This window comes from Stomoxys calcitrans, chromosome 3, assembly GCF_963082655.1.
Source record: "Stomoxys calcitrans chromosome 3, idStoCalc2.1, whole genome shotgun sequence".
In the NCBI taxonomy this organism is placed as follows: domain Eukaryota; kingdom Metazoa; phylum Arthropoda; class Insecta; order Diptera; family Muscidae; genus Stomoxys; species Stomoxys calcitrans.
The window spans coordinates 2848745-2861400 of record NC_081554.1 but is presented as its reverse complement, the minus strand read 5'-3'; the positions used below and the strand labels follow the sequence as shown (position 1 = coordinate 2861400).

At 38.0% G+C, this 12656-nt stretch overlaps 1 long non-coding RNA gene across 1 annotated transcript; it reads right to left on the bottom strand.

Annotated features, from left to right (window-relative positions):
- Positions 1–2672: 2672 nt before the first annotated feature.
- On the bottom strand, positions 2673–3122 carry LOC106081270 (uncharacterized). The gene is made up of 2 exons (XR_001220338.1): positions 2992–3122; positions 2673–2919 (listed from the first exon to the last, which is right to left on the bottom strand). It is a non-coding gene; the product is annotated as an uncharacterized LOC106081270 (long non-coding RNA).
- Between the last annotated feature and the right edge of the window lie 9534 nt (positions 3123–12656).

Here is a 12656-nt window from a genome sequence, read left to right as displayed (position 1 = left end):
CTAACGCAACTCATTGTGTCCAACTTCAGCAAAATGGTTTAAAAAATTTACCTTGAATTGGTATAAAGCCTTAAAGCAGGAGATCGGTATATATGGTAGCTATATTCAAATCTGGACCGATCTGAGCCGTATTGAACAGGGATGTCGAGCAGCCTTGCACAACTCCCTATACCAAATTCCTGCAAAATCGGACAATAAATGCACCTATTATGGGTCCAAGACCTTAAATCGGTAGATCGATCTATGTGACAGCTTTTTTAATCGAATTTAAGTTTCAGCTCAAAATTTCTATTTTTAAATCGGTGCATATTCTAAACCGATTCGGTCCGATTCGGACCATAATTGCATTGAATGTTGATGACCGTAGTAGAAGTCATTGGGTTATATTTCAGCTCATTCGGATAAGAATTGCTCCGGGGAGTGGCTCAAGAAGCATAATCGGGAGATCAGTTTATATGGGAGCTAATCCGGCTATAGATTGATTCCGACCATATTGGACACGTATGTTGAAGGTCATGGAAGAAACTGTTGTACAAAATTTGAGAATTGCGCCCTCTAGAGGATCAAAATCACTGAACAGTTCGTATTTGTAATCGACAGCTAACGTCTTTTCTATCACCAAAGATCTTCTGAAGTTAAAAACAAATTTCATTGGGAACTGCTACTTTTTTTCACGCCTCCCATTCTTAACTTTAAATTTTTAAACGCAATGCACTGCTAGAAAGACAATGGCTAAGAAAACGCTGATTTGGACTTGCCTGCGTATCAGGCTATCTTTTGAAGAGGATTCTGAGAGATATCCATATAAAACTTAGGGCACATAAGTATAAGCATAAGCATTTCTTAATAGATTTTGACAAAATTTATAACGACGATTCTTTTATCTTCGCTTCTTTGAAGATGAAATAACATATGGTACGCATAAGTCAATTTTTCGATATGATGCCAATGAAGACAAATTTACCCCAATTCGATTCTAGAGATCCGATGAAATTCAGAGTTGTTGTTGCAGTTTTGGATTAAGAAGCAGTCTTTGGCTATTAAACGTTTGTTGTTGCGGTGGTGAAGCCGCTTTTGGACAGATATTATCCTAAGTTCATTCAGGTATACTGACCAAACTGAAGTAGGGAGTGGTAAGTTTTATAAGCACCTCAAATATGCATAATGAATGCTACTTCTTAATTGATGTATGATGTCTTTTTGGCAAGATATGTATGAAGTTGGGTTTACTTTTTTTCGGTGACCTGTAGGTTAATTTTTATACCCATCACCGAAGGATGGGGGTTTATTCCTTTTGTTATTCCGTTTGCAACACATCGAAATATCCATTTTAGACCCTATAAAGTATAAATATTCTTGATCAGCGTAAAAATCTAAGACGATTAGCCATGTCCGTTCGTCTGTCTGTTGAAATCACGCTACAGTCTTTAAAAATACAGATATTGAGCTGAAATTTTGCACAGACTCTTTTTTGTCCTTAAGCAGGTTAGGTTCGAAGATGGGCTATATCGGACTATATCTTCATAAACCTCTCATACAGACCGATCCGCCGATTTAGGGCCTTAGGCTCATAAACGCCACATTTATTATCCGATTTTGCTGAAATTTTGGACAGTGAGTTGTGTTATACCTTTCGACATCTTTTTTCAAATTAGCCCAGATCGGTCCAGATTTGGATACAGCTGCCATATAGACCGATCTCTCGATTAAATGTATTAGGCCCATAAAAGGCGCATTTATTGTCCGATGTCGCCTAAATTTGGGGCAGTGATTAATTAAGCCCCTCGACATCCTTTTTCAATTTGGCTCAGATCGGTTCAGATTTAAATATAGCTGCCATATAGACAGATCTCTCGATTGAAGGTTTTGGGCTCTTAAAAGGCGTATTTATGGTCCGATGTAGCCGAATTTTGGGAGATCGGATCAGAATTGAATATAGTTGTCATATAGACCGATCTCTCGATTGAAGGTTTTGGGCCCATAAAAGGCGCATTTATGGTCCGATGTAGCCAAAATTTGGGACAGTGAGTTGTGTTAGGCACTTCGACATTTTTCTGCAACTTGGTCCAAATTGGTTCAAATTTGGATGTAGCTGCCATGTACACCGATATCTCGATTTAAAGTCTTGGCCCTATAAAAGGCGCATGTATAATCTGGTTTCGCTGAAATTTGACACAGTGACTAATCTTAGGCTTTTCGACATCCGTGTCGTATATCGTTCAGATCGGTTTATTTTTAGATATAGCTACTAAAAAGATCAATATTTTGTTATACACAATTGAACAATGACTTGTACTTATAAGTATTTGGTCCAAAACGCAACATATTTCGATATAGCTGCATTGGGCCATAAGGTATGCTTTTTTCACAGTATTTTGACGTAAGGTGGTGTACATATATACCCGAGGTGGTGGGTATCCAAAGTTCGGCCTGGCGAACTTAACGCCTTTTTACTTGTTTTTTTTTTTTTTGGTTTAGCTTTCATAAAAACCTATACTTCCATTAAAATCCCCATTTCCATCAAGGGTATCAATAAATCTCACTAAAATGGATAAAGAAATGGCATTTTCTAAATGCAATGCAAATCACTTTAATTAATATTTCAGTGTTCCTTTTTAAGCTTCTTTTTCTTACATTTTCGATTTTTTTCTCCAGATAAGTATGCTGTGTCATTGAGTTTGTAAGCCTAATTTATTATTTTTGTTATTTTTGACAGATAATAAATAAGAAGTAACAACGACAACGAACTTTTTTCCTGGATCTTGGAAACTTTGCGTTCCGTTGCTTCGCTTTAGTTGGAAGCCATGAATCACAAAGTACGTAGACACATCGCCTGTCTTGCCCATTAAATAATAAAACATTATTGATTAAAGGAAAGGGTCCAATAAATATTTCTCCGCTCCCTTCCAGCCACACTCACTGAGGAAAAAAAAGAACAAGCCCAAAATAATTCGATTTATTAAAGTACGATTAATGGGATACTTTGCCTACCAATTCCATTAGTAGAGGTTTTTTGACGCCTCATTCATAATTCAGCAACATTTGTTGGTCAAGTTGGGAAGTGTACCGAACCCATGGCCCCTTGCGATGTTCAGTCCAGGCAGACTTTATCCCGGTCTGCTTTGTTCGTGTGAACATTTAATGGCGCAGAGTGTCATATCGTTTTATTTTATGCCCTCATATGAGCTTCTGGCCTTCTTGTAGGAAGAGGACTGCCGATGGCTGGGGGGTGGCTAGCCATGAAAACGACAATCAATCGATTTTTTTTTTTTGTTCAGCAATAATCAGCGTTTTTTTGTTTTACCCTTTGTTGTGCTTTTCCTCAGTCTCCGTCTCTTTTGACGCAGTCATTTTTGTTTTTCAATGTGGGTTTTGTTTTTCCCCCAACCTTCAGTGGTGGACATTCAGAGCAGTGATACGACAAAGTACGGCAGAGAGAGAGAAGCGACAAATTGAAACCTAACCTATCCCCTCGCCTCCCACCCTCTGCTCCCAGCTCATGCCACCACCCTCATTCATATTCAATGAGGGCTTTATAAATCTCAACTTAAGTGGTAACAAATAAACTGTCTATCACTGTAATTCGTTATTCTCTTTTCTTTGCTCTCGTGTCATGGCTTCTGAGTGTCTGTTGTTTGTTGCCTGGCTAGCTGGCTGACTGTTTGACTGACTGAATGGCTGGCTGCTTGTCTGCTGACTACACATGCATATGTATGGCAGCTTGTGTTCGGGGCAGAGTGTACAGTGGTGTTATTTCTATTTCCCTGTAAATGAACTGAGCATTATTTTTTCATTTAGTCCAATGTTCTACGCTTCGTTGCATACTCGTTGAACATGATGACGTGCTCTTCATCATCCACACTGCTATCTATCTATGAGGCCTTGTACGTTGGTAAGTGTGGTCAGTTATATTCGTTATGTTGCTAATTTTTTTCAACAAAAAGACAATTTGAAAGCAACAAAAAAAATTACTTTATTAACAGATGAGTAAGCACAAACATTTTAAATTGGGAGTATAAAGCTTTTGAACATGAAAGCTAATTTTGAGTTTTAATTATGAGGTGCCACTTGTGAAAGATGTTTTTGCGTCCTAGGTCGAAATGCAGCGAATCCGAAAAATCACTAACAAAAATAATACAAAACCAGTAAGGAAAGGCAAAAGTCGGGCGGAGCCGACTATATAATACCCAACACCACCGAATATGCTTACTAATTTTAATGCATGGAACCTATGTTGAAATAAAATCAGATTTTACCTATTGATATATTGAATAGAACCTTGTAAGCTTTTCTTACCATAGGACCTAAATTGTGGCTACTAGAGCCTTAAAGGCCATATTATATTAAATATATACATGAGAGCTACATATATCTAAATCAGGACGGACTTTGATAAATTTTAGCACACATGCTAAGACGTCAAATAAAACACTTCACGCTAAATTTTATAAATATTGGACCAATATTGTGGCTACTACACCCTTAATAGGCCATATCGGATGGAAAATATATAATGGCCTAAAACAAAGCACTCTCCCAAATTTCGGCGAAATCAAATAATAAAGGCGCCTTTTATGGCCCCAAAACCTAAAACCGAGAGATCGGTCTATATGGCAGCTATATCCAAATCTGGACCGATCTGTGCCATATTGCAGAAGTATGTCAAGGGGATTAACTTGACCCACCGTCCCAAATTTCGGCGACATCGGACAATAAATGCGCCTTTTATGGGCCCTAATCCTTAAATGGAGAAATAGGTCTATATGGCAGCTATATCCAAATCAGGACCGATCTGGGCCAAATTGAAAAAAAATGTCAAAGGGCCTAAGACAACTCACTGTCCCAAATTTCAGCAAAATCGGATAGTAAATGTCGCTTTTATAGTCCTAAGACCTTAAATCGGAGGATCGGTCTACATGGCAGCTATATCCAAATCTGGACCGATCTGAGCCAAATTGGCGAAAGATGTCGAAGGGCCTAACGCAACTCACTGTCCCAAATTTCATCAAAATCGGATAATAAATGTGGCTTTTATGGGCCTACGACCCTTTATCGGAGAATCGTTCTATATAGAACGATTCTCCGGTCTTAGGACTATAAAAGCGACATTTACTATCCGATTTTGCTGAAATTTGGGACAGTGAGTTGTCTTAGGCCCTTTGACATTTTTTTTCAATTTGGCCCAGATCGGTCCTGATTTGGATATAGCTGCCATATAGACCTATTTCTCCATTTAAGGATTAGGGCCCATAAAAGGCGCATTTATTGTCCGATGTCGCCGAAATTTGGGACGGTGGGTCAAGTTAATCCCCTTGAAATCTAGACCGATCTGGGCGAATTTAAGGAAGGATGTCGAAGGGCCGAACACAACTTACTGTCCCAAATTTCACCAAAATCGGTTAATAAATGTGGCTTTTATGGGCCCAAGACCCTAAATCGGAGGATCGGTCTATATGGCAGCTATATCCAATTTTGGTCAAGATCGATTTTGGTCAAGTTGACGAAGGATGTCGGTTAGCCTAACACAACTCATTGTCCTAAATTTCAGAAAAATCGGATAATTAATGTAGCTTTTATGGGTCTAAGACCCCAAATCAGCGGATCGGTCTATATGGGGGCTATATCAAGATATAGTCCGTTATAGCCCATCTTCGAACTTAACCTGTTTATGGACAAAAAGAAAGAAAAAAGATCGATCATCAGACAGACGGACGGACATGCCTAGATCGTCTTAGATTTTTACGCTGATCAAGAATATATATACTTTACAGGGTCTGAAATGGATATTTCGATCCTTCGGTGGTGGGCATAAAAATACAACTTGTGTGTCTTTAAAATGTAAAATCTGGATATCATTATATATTGAGAAGTTCAATCAGAAACATCTACGACTGAGGGGCAGATATGGGGACATGGCCAAATCATCTCTCCCAGCTAGTATGCATATGCAGTGAATTGCGTTTATAAATTTGCCCATAAACATTCCATTAAGCAACAGCGGGGATACTTCTGTCATATCAAAGAGTGCTGTCCGATACAAGTTTAAGCTCAATGATAAGGAACCTGCCTTTTATACCGAGTCCGAACGCCTTACCTCAGACAGACGACACCAATCAGTAGATAAGTTTTGTTAGCTGATTATCTAAGGTAAATACCTCATAAGTGTTCCCAACACTAGGAGGGGAAATAGCCACCGCAGAAAATTTTGCTCTCATGTTCTCGACAGGATTTGATGTTCAACATCAAAGGCGGACATGCTATCTTCTGAGCTACTCTTGCCCTGCGTTTGAAGAAACGGAGGTTCATAGGTGGCAGAAAGGAGACCATAGGCGGCAGAAAGAAATTGATTAGTCATACAAACTATTCGGGTGAAACAACGAATTTTCTGAATATTGCAATCCAATCAACTCTCCAATCGATTACAGGAGAGTACATATCTTAACCGTAATTGACAAAAAACGTGGAAAGTTATGGTATCAATCAAAGTCTTCGCCTACTTTTAAACCCAGCGTAGTAACTCCAAGAAAGACTTTGAATCCCCTGCTCATATCTTTACGAAGTTTATATTCCATTCTCAGAAGTGGAACACTTTTTCTATAACTTAAGAAGGTCCAAACATTTGACTGCTTCTTTTGAAACTTTGAATATGTGATGTGATGTGATGTTTTGCCCAACGAACAAGACATTGTATTTTCATATGAAGATAATATGATTGCTCAATACCTATATCGCTGATACATACCGCCGACAGTGAAGACAGTGAATTGTTTGAAAGCACCACAAACACTGTGCACCCAAAACCAAACATTCACAATCATGCATTGTACATTTTAGATTTGAAATTTGATACAATATTTGTCTTTCATTGCACTATTTCCATTGAACAAATATTGCTTTTCTCAGTAGATGGTATATTTCTTCTATGAATCATCATCGAGGGGTTGGCAGGATCTTCAATAGTAGTGTGAAATCTATTTTATTAAATGGTTGTACAACTTGCAGCTTGACACAAGCGACTACCCGTCCAAGTTTTCATATATAGCTGCCTACTACAAATACTTTGAATTTTCTGACCAAACCGTATTGCAAATATGAACAAACACTTCCCCTGTCGATGTAGAAATCTGGAAGAGAAAACGAACTTGGTTGGGTCATATCCTACGCCGAGATATGTCCTAGACTAGAACCCGCAAGGACAGCCCAAAAAACATATGGACCCGCTGTACGAAAAGGAAGTTGAAATCAACCCATATATCGTGGAATCAAGCCAAGGCTTTGGCCAACGATAGAGCTCAATGGAGAGAGCTTGTTAATGTCCTGTGTTTACACTGAACAGTTTACTATTGGTCATATTTTATTGTTATATATTTGATATACTCCAATTGACATTTTGCACACAAGTTCAGATGTCAAATCAACCATCTCATGCAAAAACTTTCAAAGATCTGAACTAAATTGTGGCCTTCACAGCAATTAAAGGGAATATCGGATGAAAGATATGTATGGAAATCAAAATCCGAATCAATTTTTGTGAAATTGAACTTAAGTTTTAATTTTAATTTTAACACTTATTGAGACTTCAAATAAAACACATCAAGCAAAACTTTGCAAAGATCAGACCAAAATTGTGACCAAAATAGCCATAAAACTGCACATCAGATGAAAGATATATATGGGAGCTATATCCAAAGCTGAACCGATTTTGGTGAATTTTCCCACACGTATTGGATCATGCATTAAAAAACTTTATGCAAAATGTTATAAAGATGGGACCAACATTGTATGTACTATTTCGGCTATATCGGACAATAAATGCGCCTTCTATAGCCCGAAAACCTTAAATCGAGAGTTCGGTCTATATGGCAGCTATATTCAAATCTGAACCGATCTGAGTCAAATTAAAGAAGGATATGGATGGGCCGAACACAACTCACTGTCCCAAATTTCGGCGAAATCGGACAATAAATGCGCCTTTTATGGGCCCAAAATCTTAAATCGAGAGATCGGTCTATATGGCAGCTATATTCAAATCTGGACCGATCTGGGCCAAATTAAAGAACTATGTCTATTGGCCTAACACAACTCACCGTCCCATATATCAGCAAAATCGGATAATAAATGTGGCTTTTATTGGCCTAAGACCCTTAATCGGCGGATTGGTCTATATGACAGCTATATCCAAATCGGGACCGATCTGTGCCATATTGCAGAAGTATATCGAGGGTCTTAAACTATCTCACTGTCTCAAATTTCGCCAAAATCTAACAGCTAATGCGCCTTTTATGGTCCCAAAACCTTAAATCGAGATATCGGCCTATATGGCAGCTATATCTAAATCTGGACCGATCTGAGCCAAATTGACGAAGGATGTCGAAGGGCCTATCACAACTCACTGTCCCAAATTTCAGCAAATATCAAGATATAGTCCCATATAGCCCATCGTCGAACTTACCCTGCTTATGGACAAAAAAAGAATCTTTGCAAAGTTTGAGCTCAATATCTCTATTTTTGAAGACTGTAGCGTGATTTCAACAGACAGACGGATAGACGGACGGACATGGCTAGATCGTCTTAGATTTTTACGCTAATCAAAAATATATATACTTTATAGGGTCGGAAACGGATATTTCGATGTGTTGCAAACGGAATGACAAAATGAATATACCCCCATCCTTCGGTGGTGGGTATAAAAATACAACCTGTATCTTGATTACAAGAATACATGTACAAACAGACAGGAAGTAATTCTAAACCGATCTCTATACTTAACAATTGGGGTACATTTTCATCTTCTTAGCGTTACATATGCACAAAGTAATAATACCCTGTTCCACAGTTGTAGTGTAGGGTATAAAAAATGAAAATAATTAAATCAAACCATCTTTAAAAAGAAATTTCTACCAAATTTTCTTCTTCTGCGTTGTAAACATTGCAAATATATGCTGAATGTTAAACTAGTCTTAAGCATTTTGTAGGGAATGATGCTAGAGGTTTGTATTCTTAAAAATGTCAACGTGACCCAATTCTGAAACTTCTCAACTTTCCTCTTTATTGCTATAGCCCCATTAACCCACACTACTAGTGCGCTGTCACAGTCACAGAAGTGTGTTTGAAATATCGTTGGAATTTGATTTCTGGTTTCCATTTTACCACTTGCCCCATCAGTCACTCGGTTGGATGGTCAAAGTGTTTAAATACAGCTTTTTGCGTTATTTCATTTTACAGACATTCTACGCAAGCCCCCAATACATGGCGCTTTGTATTTTTTATTTCTCCCCCCCACCCTCTTCCCACAGCCTTCCTACTTCCGTTTTACCATCTGTATATCATTGTCTATGCATTCGTTTGGGCAACGTCAAAGCGGAAACGAATACTCCACCAACAATTATGTCACGTAAAAAGTTTTCTGTTACAGACTCGAGAAATCAAATCAAAGCTACACAAAAAAAATCTAACAACAAAACGCCCAAAAAATATGCTTCGAATGTAGCGATTCGAATTTTTTGTGGCTTAGAATTAATAATGTTCAGGGTATTTAGAATGTGAATTTTTTATTTTCCAACAGAGAGGACAGAATCCACTCAGTCTGATGAAGTAATAAAATTTTCACAACGTCGCTGTTGTTAAGCAAGAAATGCAAAATGATTGCAGATCGCTGTCCTCGGACAAAGGGCAAAGTTTGTTTTCCAAGTGGGTAGGTAATAGAGAGGAATCCAAGAAAACTTCATGGCAACTTCGAAAATAGTTGAAGCTATCCAAATATACAATACTCCAGCTATGACCATGAATGGAATTCAAGATAGGCAACAACAATGCAAAACTTTTCATCTTGACTGGTTATCTTGTGAAAGAAAAATATTTTAGCTAAATAAATATTGCTAGGAATATCTTCATTGGAAAATTTTGGCTATCAAGAAAATTTATGCGAATAAAGATGACAGTTAAGACAGACAGCTATGCTTAAATCAACTTTCTGGGTTATACATATATAATGTAGTCATTTAAATTTCTATGTTTGAACTAGGACAAGATTTTAGTCTAAGGTCATAAATTATTGACTTTTCTTTGAATAATGATTTATTTGTTGCCAAGTTTATATAACATTAAGTGAAAGCATTATGTTGGTAATGTACACTTGCATAGATGGTTTTGGTACTACAGAGCATCAAAATTATTTTCCTGAATTGCTTTACAGAACGACAGCTTTGCTCGCCATCATTACATACGTTACGGAATGGCGTACACCACGTTGTATAAATACTTCCCCGGCGGGGGCCGAAATGTTAGATCGCAAATTTCTACTTCTAGAATCCATAAGACGAAACTCGAAGTTTTTCATTCACCAGTTCTGTTAAACATCTTCCAAATCCTTTTTCAACCACCTCGGCACAGCCTTCGGATTGTTTGATATGCAAACAATTGCTTCTTCTGCGAAACGTTAAATGTCTTTTGTGTGATCTTGCCACTTGTTTTACTGCATCATAAGCAATCCGAAGCCAAAATCTTCATTAACATTGTATACTATTATACATCGATAGGGAAAAACACTTGGTGACAGCCAACTAACTTCCTTCGCACAAGCTTGCGAAATTTTGTTCAAAGTCAGGATTGGGAACGCCGACCCAAAGTGTCAGCACTTGGAATATAGATAAAGAAACCTTGTAAACAACTTAGGCGACTTTTGAGTGGTAAGGTGGTTGACACTCAATGTAGAATTATACTAAACAACGGAAATATTGAGTCTTTAGGCCCCTAAAAATTCAATCAATAGAACTTCCGAGTTACTCATACTTAAAAAAAGAAAAATATCTCTAATTTAGAGAGATTCATAGACCTGGAAAGGTTGATTTATTTTGTAAAATTTTTTGTTTATTAGCTGAAAACGCATTTTAATAATTTAGTTATGCACTCTTTCCATGTGTTTCATTTGTGGATGATTTCGATGATAAAAGCGCAATTATTCCCTCTTAACACGACCCACATTAGCACATTTCCAAGTAGCCTACATATCCTTGAATTTGTATTTGTATATAGAATCAGCGCTCCTTCCCATCTCGTTGTCTGTCTACTCTTCCAGAACATTGGTCAATGATAACGAAGGCTGTATGTATGGTACTACAGTAGCATGAGAACCAGCAAATGTTGATTGGAAAATCATTTCAAAAATCCTCTGTCAGTTAAGCAATTCTAACGAGTGGGATAGAATTGGTTTTAAAATATGATGAGAGACATGTATTCGATTTGCACCACCTCCTACCCCTTAATACCCAATGGAGATGGTGCAAAATTTTAAATTAGATAAATGCCAAACATACAACCCCCATCGAACAACACTCCATAATAATGGGACATCAATCATTTATGACATTGGAGAAGGAATTTTGTGGCACAAAAGATCCACGGTGATAGGAAATGAAATGATAAAACGGAATATCGAATTGAAACCTTGGACATTTTGCCTAAATTTTCTTTACCTCTTTAATGGGGGAAACATTTTCATTCCCCATCATTCCTTTTGCCAGTCATTTTTCTTCACCGTGTGAGTGGCGCCTTAAGGCTTTGGCACGTGACGTTCGAAGTGGATAACAAAATGAAGAACACAATCAGCAATGACAGCGTCAGAGATGATGACAACAACAGGCATATGTTCAATTTCGTGAGAGATGAGCATCTTTTGCTTTTGCCAAAAGTTTGTGTATGTGTGCCCGTGGCTGTGTGAGTGAGAAATAGACCCATCACAGCCGAAAGGTAAAAGTGTCAAAAGTGACAGTTACAAACAATCTCGGATACACTTAGTCAACCGACAACAATAGCATCAGAGTCACTCGCAGCCGCCTTCTGCCGAAAACTGCCAAACTAAGTTACAAAAGTCAGTATTCATATCTGTAAAGCAACTACAACAACAACAATGAAAAACATAACCACTACTACGTACAGGGTGATCTAGACAGAGGTATTTTAGTGAATAAAAATGACTTTGACAAATTTATGGCATAACAAAGTCTGGTAATAAATGAGCCTTGAAAGCCCCAATTCCATAAATGACGAGATCGATATACAGACAGCTATCTAATCCATACTGGACATGATTAACGGAGGATCTAGTATAACCCACTATACCGAAATTCAACGATCTCGGTTCAAAAATAAACCTTGATTGAGCTCCAAAAGTGTAATCCGCTATAGGCCATGTTCGAATTGTATGCACATTATAAAGAATTAATTGTGCAAAGTTTCGTCACAATATCTCTATTTAGAGTCATTAGAGGCCAGCGTGGTACAGATGTTAGCATGTCCGCCTATGACACCGAACGCCTGAGTTCTAATCCCTGCTGTGGTTATCCCTTTACATATGCTGGTTACATTTGTAAGGTATCCTGTCATTTTAAAGCTTCTCTTCGGACTCGGCATGAAAAAAGAGGCCCCTTATCATTGATCTTAACCTTTAATCGGACTGCACATACGGGAGAAGTATCCCCTGTTCCTTGGTGGAAGGTTCATGAGAAATTTAGCAGTAGAGTGATTGCAACATACAGACGGACACACATAGCAAGACTGTCTTTATATTTAACGGCGAACAAAATATGTGTGGGCTCCCCTTCAGACAGAGGTTGGCATATCTGCCTATGACGCAAAACGTGTGGGTTTCAATCCTG